The sequence below is a fragment of the Hoplias malabaricus genome, chromosome 3 (genome assembly GCF_029633855.1).
Source record: "Hoplias malabaricus isolate fHopMal1 chromosome 3, fHopMal1.hap1, whole genome shotgun sequence".
Lineage (NCBI taxonomy): Eukaryota > Metazoa > Chordata > Actinopteri > Characiformes > Erythrinidae > Hoplias > Hoplias malabaricus.
Window position 1 is genome coordinate 32,694,359 of NC_089802.1, and position 11,573 is coordinate 32,705,931.

Sequence of the window (11,573 nt, forward strand, 5' to 3'; positions counted from 1 at the left end):
TGGAAGTCTGTGATTGTGTGTGGACTGTCGACTAGCTGAATGCAAAATCCTGCCATGATGCATACCCACCTCCAAGATTTGAAGAGTCCTTGGATGCACTGGGTGGGGCCAAATGGTTTTCTACTCTCGACCTGGCCAGTGGGTACAATCAAGTGCCAGTGGCTGAAAAGTACAAGGCTAAAACAGCCTTTTGTACTCCCTTCGGTTTGTTTGCCTTTTGGACTCTGCAATGCGCCAGGTACATTTCAGCATCTCATGGAGCGCATGTTTGGGGATTGCTGGTATCAATCTGTGCTTTTGTACCTCGATGACGTGATCATGTTTTCAACCACAGTAGCACAACATCTGAAAACACTGGAGGAAGTGTTTTCACGACTACAGATACAGGATTTAAAAGTTAAATTGTCAAATTGTCGGTTTTTCCAACATCAGGTAAGTTACCTGGGACATGTGGTTTCGCCTGAGGGGGTGGCAACTGATCCAGCAAAGGTCAAAGTGGTCAAAGAATTGAAGTGCCCCTGTCAACTAGCGGAGCTTCATTCCTTCCTTGGCTTTGCAAGTTATTACTGAAGACTTTGTGGAGGGTTTCTCTAAATGGGCAGCACCGCTACACCATCTGGTAGGTAAGCTAAGTGGACCACGGCGGAAAGGGAAAACCCCTTGGGTGTCATTGGATGCATCCTGGAATGATGAATGAATGTTCTCTCGCAGGAGCAGGATGGAAAAGTGCGGCCGATTGCCTTTTCCAGTAGAGGGTTAAGACCCACTGAGATAAATATGGAGAACTATAGTTCCATGAAGCTGGAACTCTTGGCAGTAAAATGGGCAGTGACTAAAAAGTTTAGAGAATATCTACTTGGTCACCAGTTTACCATCTTCACGGATAACAACCCATTGTGTTATTTGCAAACTGCCAAGCTTGGAGCAGTGGAGCAAAGGTGGGCCTCTTAGCTGGCATATTTTAATTTTACTATCAAATATCGCCCTGGAAAGCATAACCAGAATGCTGATGCTCTGTCGAGGCAATATTTGGAGAGCTTCGGTGTGGGAACAGAGGTTCCGCCACTATTAACGGCGGCAGTGATGGAAGAACAACCAAGTGTCACAAGGAGCCAGTGTAAGGAACTGGTTGCATTCCTGGGGCGTTCCTCTAGTGATCTGATTGTACTGCAGAGAGCTGATCCAGTAATTGGACCAGTATGGAAGTTTCGCAGTACAGGGCATCATCCTGGAGTTGAGGAACGGGAAGTTTTAGGGGGCCTCAGTACGATATTGATCCGGCAGTGGGACCGGCTAGTTGAACGGTGTTTTTGGCCGAATATGGCCCAAGATGTGGAACGGTGGTGCCAACAGTGCCAAAGGTGTACACTGGGAAAGGCTGTTCAGCCTAAAGTCTGGGCATTTCGGGGAACCCTACAGGCTACTCACCCAAATGAAATTTTGACAATTGACTTCTCAGTCTTGGAGCTTGCCAGCGACAGCAAAGAAAATGTTTTAATCTTAACTGATATCTTTACCAAGTATACCCAAGCCATTGCTACTAAAAACCAGAGGGTGATTACTGTAGCTCAGGCATTGGTGCAGCATTGGTTCCATCGGTTTGGCCCCCCAGTCCGCATCCATGCTGACTAGGGACGGAATTTTGAAAGCCTGTTAATCAAGCAGTTGTGTAAAGTGTACCCTACCCTATATCATCCCCAAGGGAATGGGCAATGTGAATGGTTTAACCGTACTTTACATGACCTGTTGTGAACACTCGCCTCTGACGAAAAAGAGAGGTTGGCCACGTCACCTGTTGCAGCTGACATTTGTGTATAACACTACCCCTCATCAGACCACTGGTCAGACTCCTTACTTTCTTATGTTTGGCCGTCAACCAAGGTTGCCTGTGGATTTTCTGTTGGGAACTGGAGAAATCACTCAGAGTATGGAACCATTGGACGAATGGATCCAGAAGCATCAACAAAGTCTTCAACTGGTACATGAGCATGTGAGGCAGAGATCAGAGGAGCAGGCTCAGAGGTGAAACCGGAACAATAATGAACAGGTGAAGGATGCGGGGTTTGAGGAAGGGCAGCTGGTCTATTTGAGAAATCACTGCACTGGGCAGAACAAGATTCAAGATCACTGGAACCCCTGCATCTATCGGGTAGTCCGTAATCCAGTCGGTGCAGGAGTTGTGTGTTCTGTGTTTCCAGCATATGAAGAAGGACCGGTTCAACAGGTGCATCGAGTTGAGTTGAGGGCAGTCCCAGCAGGGACAGGAGGAAGTAACCCACATGGCTACTGAGCTAGATTCACCTAGGTTGCAAATCTCTGCTGATGATTCGTCAGGTGACTTGATAATCTTGTGTGTAGAAGGGTCCCAGGAAGCATGTGAGCCATCAGTGCCCCCTACCCCTGATGAAGAGACCTTACAAATACAGACCCCTCCACGACAGTCCACTAGGTCAACAGCAGGCCAACATTCTAACCTCTATCGACTCCCAAGGACTGCTGTGATGAAGAGTGACGAAGGGTCCTTGGATCAGGATTACCAAGTTTGTAGAGGTGCAGGCTGCCATCGTCGGGTCATGGATGCATTTTTTGGGGGGGCTGAATTGTAGCCCTGGTTTAGATTGTCTTTGTCAGGGAGAGACATTAAGGTGGGTACAGGCAACTATGAAGCCAGCTATGGTCCCTATTTAGGTAGATACCCCGGGGTCCTTCAGAGTGTGTGGCTAGGGGCTAGACTAGCACAGCAGAGTGGAGTGGCAGTATTGGGACGTGGAGCTGCCTTTTTAAGTATTCACTGGCGAGAAGTACGTGGCAATTTGAATTAGACACTTGGTTTTAAGTATAGTACCTCTAGCTAGTTCTTAAGTGATTGTTTTTTGCTCATATAGCGAGGGATTGGCACGGAGGAGATGCAGTGACTCCCGGTAGTAACGGAGCTGAAAAGCCTGGTTGCAACCTGACCAACGTGTCTGTGTATGTGTATATATATATATATATATATATATATATATATATATATATATATATATATATATATATATATATATATATATGTATGTATATTATGGCAAGCCAAACAGGAAATATTTAATGAACTTTGATATATATAGAATGAACGCTGATATATATAGAATGAAAGCTGATATATATAGAATGAACTTTGATATATATAGAATGAACGCTGATATATATAGAATGAAAGCTGATATATATAGAATGAACGCTGATATATATAGAATGAAAGTTGATATATATAGAATGAACGCTGATATATATAGAATGAACGCTGATATATATAGAATGAACTTTGATATATATAGAATGAAAGCTGATATATATAGAATGAACGCTGATATATATAGAATGAACGCTGATATATATAGAATGAAAACTGATATATATAGAATGAAAGCTGATATATATAGAATGAAAGTTGATATATATAGAATGAACTTTGATATATATAGAATGAAAGCTGATATATATAGAATGAACTTTGATATATATAGAATGAACTTTGATATATATAGAATGAACTTTGATATATATAGAATGAAAGCTGATATATATAGAATGAAAGCTGATATATATAGAATGAACTTTGATATATATAGAATGAAAGCCGATATATATAGAATGAACGCTGATATATATAGAATGAAAGTTGATATATATAGAATGAAAGCTGATATATATAGAATGAACTTTGATATATATAGAATGAAAGCTGATATATATAGAATGAACGCTGATATATATAGAATGAAAGTTGATATATATAGAATGAACTTTGATATATATAGAATGAAAGTTGATATATATAGAATGAACCCTGATATATATAGAATGAACACTGTTATATATAGAATGAAAGCTGACATACAGGGGTTGGACAATGAAACTAAAACACCTGGTTTTAGACAACAATAATGCATTAGTGTGGTGTAGGGCCTCCTTTTGTGGCCAATACAGCAGCAATTTGTCTTGAGAAAGTCCTGTACAGTGGTCAGATGGATTTTAAGCCATTCTTCTTGCAGGATAGTGGCCAGGTCACTACGTGATGTTGGTGGAGGAAGACGTTTCCTGACTCGCTCCTCCAAAACACCCCAAAGTGGCTCAATAATATTTATATCTGGTGACTGTGCAGGCTATGGGAGATGTTCAACTTCACTTTCGTGTTCATCAAACCAATCTTTCACCAGTCTTACTGTTTGTATTCGTGCATTGCCGTCCTGATACACGGAATCGCCTTCAGGATACAATGTTTGAACCACTGAATGCACATGATCCTCCAGAATGGTTCGGAAGTCCTTGGCCATGATCATTCTATATATATCAGCGTTCATTATATATCCCCCATACTCAAATAGCGGCCTCCTGGCCTTTTTAGGCCCATTGGTCATCTATTTCTGGCACGAGAGCTGTTTTGAAAAGTTTTTTTTTTATTATGATTTTTTTTTCAATCGCGCTGTCCGCTCTTATTTTGAAATCGCGCACCGCGAGGCTGGTGATTGCCTCCATGGCAACAATAAACAGATAGCAGTAAAGTCTTCGGAAACGAGACAGTCAAAGTTCATTCTATATATATCAAAGTTCATTCTATATATATCAGCGTTCATTCTATATATATCAACTTTCATTCTATATATATCAAAGTTCATTAAATATTTCCTGTTTGGCTTGCCATAGTATATATATATATATATGTAGCTATTGCTACCCTCCATTATGGTTTCCTTAGCATTACTATCTACTGTCGCTTGTTACTGGATGGGACGGTTTTTATGCATTTTTTTTTTGCATGTATATTCCAGCCACCTGCAGTTAAATGATGTTAATGTGGTATATTACAATGTATGTTTTTTTTATTATTCTAAGTTGAGCAATTACCACCCTTGAGTCTGGGTTTCAATTATTCTGCTTGGAGCTGTTATGTTCTCTTCGTATTGCAGTAACAGCTTAGTGGAATGAGGTATTGACATAATTTGTTTGTCTACAAATTATTGTTTGTATGTATTTTTATAGATTTCTACGGCAACTGGGTTGTCAGCTGCTTTTCTCTGGTGTTTTATTTTATCTGTTATTTATTCTTCTGTGGTGTTTTTAAACTTGCTGCTCAAAGAAAAATTAGAAGAAGTTTACAGGGTTAAATGTGTGGAGCGGGGAGGTTAATCTTGAAGTGGGGGTTTCACTAGTGTGATTTACATTGCAGTGCAATATAGTGTGAGTGCCATGCGATTTATAGTGCATTCTTATTTTGAGTAAAATCTCTTCCTTTCACGAGTGTTAAGGATTTCTCTGTAGTTTGACACCCAACTCCCACAGTTTGCCCAGTATTTTCTTTTTAACCCAAACTGACATTTATGGTGCAACTAATAAAAACCCTTTTTGTATTTTTTTCTAAATCTGTGTCGAGATTATTTAACACGGAGCTCCCCTTTGCTCCGGGCTAAAACTATGGGGTGGCGTAGTCTGGCATTAGTAGGTAGTGGGTGCCACACTAAAAAACGTGGATGAATTACCTAGGTTCACAGAAAACCCAGACTTCAGTCTGTCAATTCAGGTTGAGAAAAAGAACAGTGTAACATCCTCCCCAACAGCACAATCACATGTGAAAATGATTTAATTTATTAACAAAACATGCATTCTTTAACAACTGATTCCTACTGTAAATGTAATGTACCTTCCAGTCTGCAGTTTAAAGGTCGACCCCATTCCACATGAGTCTTCTTGTAGAAGGAGATCAGAGCTCTATCTCGTTCCTCTGGGGTGCTCCTCATATCCATGTGTAGATTCAAGGGTGTGCCTGTGTAGCATGATTACTAAGTTGTGTCTCTCGAAACTGTGATATGGCTTTGATGGGATCTGGGATTGATTGCCACTCTATAGATTGGGAAATGAGGGGAAACACAAACACCCCATAATGACCAGTATAACATACACAAAATTAAGAGTACTTTTAATTTGCAATACAATTAAGCACCAACCATCCAGAAGTTTGGAACTACAGCTGGGCAATATTTCTTCTGCAACTTCTGAACTATCAGCAGAACTACATTAGCAAGAACAGACAAAAAAAAAAGTGGAAAAATACATTGTTACTATCAGAACAAAACCTTACATCACCAAAAAGGTAACAATTTGAAATCCATTAAAATGTAGAAATTATATTACATGTAATTTTTGACCATTCCTATTCCACTCCAATTTATGTTGACAAAATTTTGTATTTATGGGGAAGTAGGCAAAACCAAGCAAGGCAAGATTTGCAAGATCACAAAAATGGAGATGCAGTTCTGATTAATAATTCTGTGCATACCTTTCACTAAATGAACTTCAATGTATTTCAATAGCCTCAGAAAGGAAATTTTTCTAGCATATTGTACAGGTCTGATGAATAGGTGCTGAGAAAATAAAAACACACAATTCACATTGCCACAACTGTGATTTCAGAACTAAGTATTTTTAGCTGTCTCAGTGCAAATGTAAATTTTATACAAAAAGCACTAACATTTGTTCTCATTTGGTTCATTAACATCACTGTCTACGTTGTCAGATGCTTCCACAACTGTGACTTCACATGACTTTACGTGTTCAGCCAAGATTTGGAGTGGGTACGTTTCTTGAAGAGGAGTTATATAAAGGAGACCTTTACAAGCTGCTTTCAGAATTCTGCTACAATATATAGTATAATTCTGCCACAATCATCTGGGGACACAAGATAAAGCTTCCGGCTACCCCATCCTCCTTAATATAGGAGAAAAAAAAATTAGATATTGTCCTATAGTATTTCCAGTGGTCCTTTAGCAAAGAAAAAAAACCCTCTTCGGTACAAAACCACGAAAAATTAAGAGAACGCTTTGCATGATTAGATGGTTCTTTACATTGTGAAAGGGTTCTTTAGACTGAAGGAGAGTGATGTCTATGGATTGATATGGAACCTTATTAAAAAGAGCTCTGCTATGCCCCCTCCAGGGTGTATTCCTGCCTTGCGTCCAATGATTCCAGGTAGGCTCTGGACCCACCCTGAACTGGACAAGCGGTTACAGATAATGAATTAATGAATAAAACCAATATTAAGTCTATACCTGATGCTTTGTAAAGAAGCCAGCCTCCTTTTATTGTCTTTAGCATTGGATACAGTAGGTTGAGTTGTTCACTTAACTGCAAAAAAGCAAGTTGCCAGCATATCAAAGGAACACTACATAACATTTTACCTTAAAAGTACAGCTTCAAAATCATTGTGTTGCACCACTGAGCTGTGATAGGGAGAATAGAGCGTCTGTCACTGCTAACAAAACTGCACTACAAATTTTGGAGGAGAGTAGGAAACCCCTCCCACTCCCTCCCCCACTGGTTTCAGAACAGTCCTGTAAATATGAATTACACTGGGGGAGACCCAGGAGAAAACAAAAAAAAAAACAAAAAAACAAAAACAAATCCTAACTAGTGTTCCTTTAATATAATGATTCAAATATTAGGTTTTCTTGGTAGCAATGCTAGGGTCTCCCTGTTTGGTAACTGGTAAATCACCCATACAATTATTATAAATTGAACTAACTGCACATATATAAATACCAGTGACAAAGATGTCTTAAGTTCATTAAATGTGCTTACCTACTCATGTGTTGAGTCTTCATTAAGAGTAACAGTCCTTCTGACTAAACCAGCCTGTAAATGCACCAACTGCTCAGAATCCTTTGACCACTTCTGGTACATACTTGGTAAGAGATAGAAAGTGACACTTATTTTCTTAATTTTGTAATGTGGAACTCATGCCTGGAGTCCTCCTATAAAACGTCACTTGGCCCTCCCTTTGAAATAAAGGGCTGGAAAGGCCCTGGAGAAGGAAAAAAGAAAAAAAAATTGTGGTCCCTTGTCTCTCGCAGGATGAAAGCAGAGACACTAGGTGTCTTGCAGAGACACTTCAGCATGACTACCCGGTCAAGAAAAAATGTGTACCACAAATTTAACAAATGGAGCACTAAATGTGTCAGTAATCTACGGTTTCTATAACACCAGCTGGCTGAATTTGACATAAGTATAATTCCCCACCAACTGTGATGGTAAAAACTTTTTTTAAACCTGCAATTAATTTAATTTTTAATTAAATTAATATTATATATTTTAATTTAAAATATTTTAAAAAGTGCCAGATCACAACAAATTTACATGAACTACAGGAATTTTAACAACATGGAGAAGGGCATGATGCAGAACACTAAACATTTATGTCATAAATCAAGCCATAAATGAACATTTATATATAAATTAAATTTCAGAAATCACATTAAGAAATGAGCAACCCATCTCCTTTATGAAAAAAAGGATTACTGCTTTGCAAACTGAAATCTGTTAACACATCAGTCTATTACTGTGAATATGTGCATTAAATATTTATGGATAATGTGTGCAAACAGTCATACAGTGAATTCAGAAGTACATTACATATGTAATCTGAGAGCAGAATTTCACAGTATAAAAAATTAAGTTGAACATTGTCCTTTTGGAATGTTCCTTGGTTCTTCTCCTACTGGAGGCTTGATTTTGGCACAACAAAAATCGTTAAAAATAAATTCTGATTTATGAAATACCCCCTGGTGATCTTGTAAGAAACTGTTAACATGGAGTCTTTAATCTGAGGAAAGGTTGAACTAAACGCTGGTGGTAAGATAAATTATTTAGCTAGTAAACTACAAACACTATCCCATAAACATTTCATTATTGTGACATACAACCTTAAGTAATAATAAATAATATTTAACTATTATCTTAAGATGTACTATTTAAATTAGAAATTTTAATGCAACATGTCACGAGAAAAGCATTTTTAAAAATGAATATCAAAAACCATTTCGTCCTATGATTAGTACACAACGTTTCACATACTGAACTTCACTAAATCCAGTGAAACGGGATTAATTACATTTTTAATGATATCATATATAAAATAATCTCTCACGTCAGGTACTTCTGTTCCTTTATGATTACTGTTTACATTAATAGAATATTGCTCGAATAGGCGGTATAATTTGTGCTGCTCTCTCACAATTTTTATTGCACAGGAATTTATTTGAATGATAACATGGCCGTTGTGACATCGTGTAGGAAAAGCCCACGATAACAGGCTTGCCAGCTAACTGGTGCTTCACCTGGTGTTCGTCTTAGAACAGACATTAAGTGTGAGAGTGTGTGTACAAGCAGCCAATAAAATATTACATAGTATCTAACGCGTGCTAATATAAAGACAAGAGTCCAAACAGTACTTACATGTGGAAAAGGTCCACTGTTATCTTCTGCCATAGTTCGTCTATGCTCCCGCCTTGGTGTTAAAAAAACGGCCCTCCCAATTACCTCTGTAGGTGTATTGTGATTGGCCAGGTGTGAGTTCAATTAGATCTACGCCTGTTTGCTCTTCCTCAGTAGCCCGGATGTTTCCCTGAATTTACAGACCTGATTTTCTTTTACCAGAATTTTTTTTGAATTAACTTAATTTTGTACCTGAATTATTTTTACCTGAAATTTCGGTTACCTGAATATTTCTCCAAAAATTATATAAAAAAATATTTCAATAACCCTAAATTTCACACACTTTTTTTCAAGAATCATTACAGATTCAGTTTCTAGTGGCACTGATTTAACTCCATAATAAGTGTCTTGACAAATACATAAATATAAAACCAGACAAGAAGACAATTCCTCAAAACCCAGCTAACAGCATAAACAGAATTAAATAGTTTCTACATTTGTATTTTTTGTTAACGTAAAACAATGACCCTGAAGCTATGCTAAACCTGAATTTTACATTTTACAAATAAATTTTAAGTTTGAGACTTCGACTTTACAAATATATACAATGTAAATGTATACAAATGTATTTATTTTCACATACAATTATGATACATCTATGAAAACCAAAAACATGTATTTATGAATGTAACTGTATTTGTACAAATTGAAGACTGTGAGACACAGATTGGGATGCATTCATTTGTGAATAGTGAAACATATTTGTGACTTTTGGATTAACATTTATGCATTTGTAAAGTATTTTGAGACTAATCTCTCTCCATATGATAGCCGTTTCAGGGCTGTTTTTACATGTATTGACTATGACTCCAGAAGCGGAAGAGGAGAAGGCTGTGATGTCTCATTAGGAGCGCCACGCTTCCTTAAACTATCTACAAGCAGCAAGCTGTAAATCTCTTTTCTGCCTACAGGCTTCACAAATGTTCACTCGTTCTTTCAGAAACGCGGTCAATAAATTAAACTCACACGACTACAGAACAAAACCTTATCATCTGTCAACAGCATGAGGCAACTGAGTGGCGATGGCTCGCCCTCATAACGACTGAGAAATGTAATGATTGTTAGCTTTCCATATTTCATTATTCATTTATTTTCTGTAACCACTTATCCAGTTCAGGGTCGCGGTGGGTTCGGAGCCTACCCAGAGTCATTGAGCGCAAGGCATAAATATACTCTGGAGGGGGCGCCAGTCCTTCAATAATTCATTACTATAGTATATTTACTGTTTGGGCCACTTCAAGAGGAAAATATGTCAGATGTCTCTCTCTCTAAAAAAAGGTTTGTTTCCTGATCTAGTCATGAACATTATACTTTACCAATAGGAGTCCTTTGACAAGACTCTTGACTAGGGTTGAGCAGTATAATGGTAATACCGTGTTTAAAAAATGTGGAAGGTATCTCAAAATGAGTTCCCTAGTTAAGACGTGTGTGGTGTGTCAAATTTCTGTTCTGTGTCTTATAAATAGGTAATTTATGCACATGTAAGAGGGCCACAGGGAGGGGGCGCTGTGGGAGCTCACTGACATAACCAGTAAAAAAACAAGTCCATTAGCCCACCGCAGTTGTAGGTTTAGTGCTGAGTTTAAGTTAAAAGGGACAGGAAGGAGTGGGCGGCACGGTGGCGCAGCAGGTAGTGTCGCAGTCACACAGCTCCAGGGGCCTGGAGGTTGTGGGTTCGATTCCAGCTCCAGGTGACTGTCTGTGAGTTCTCCCCGTGTCAGCGTGGGTTTCCTCCGGGTGCTCCGGTTTCCTCCCACAGTCCAAAAACACATGTTGCAGGTGGATTGGTGACTCGAAAGTGTCCGTAGGTGTGAGTGTGTGAGTGAATGTGTGTGTGTCTGTGTTGCCCTGTGAAGGACTGGCGTCCCCTCCAGGGTGTATTCCCGCCTTGCGCCCGATGATTCCAGGTAGGCTCTGGACCCCCCGCGACCCTAAATTGGATAAGCGGTTACAGATAATGGATGGATGGATGGATGGGACAGGAAGGAAGCAAAATGTTTTGAGCCTCAGTTCACTGGAAAACAGTGTAGTATGCTAAACCACAAATGCCAGTTGCTGGCCAACTATGCTTCTAAACAAGGTAGAACCTGCCTTATTTCACTTATTTTCTAACTTTTCTGTTCCCAAAGGACCAGTCACTCAAATTTGTGCTCCCAAAAAAATGGGGTTTTATTGTCAACACCTGTGTCTGTGTGCACTGTCGGCCTGTGATAAGCTGAACTGCACAGCGCTGAAAACCCTTCACATGACACACACTCAGATGAGGC

The 11,573-nt window shown here is 39.0% G+C and overlaps 1 long non-coding RNA gene across 1 annotated transcript; it reads right to left on the bottom strand.

The window, feature by feature from the left end:
* Positions 1-5,712: 5,712 nt before the first annotated feature.
* On the bottom strand, positions 5,713-7,163 carry LOC136690867 (uncharacterized). Its single transcript, XR_010801796.1, has 3 exons — positions 7,086-7,163; positions 5,985-6,049; positions 5,713-5,880 (listed from the first exon to the last, which is right to left on the bottom strand). It is a non-coding gene; the product is annotated as an uncharacterized lncRNA (long non-coding RNA).
* Positions 7,164-11,573: the final 4,410 nt, after the last annotated feature.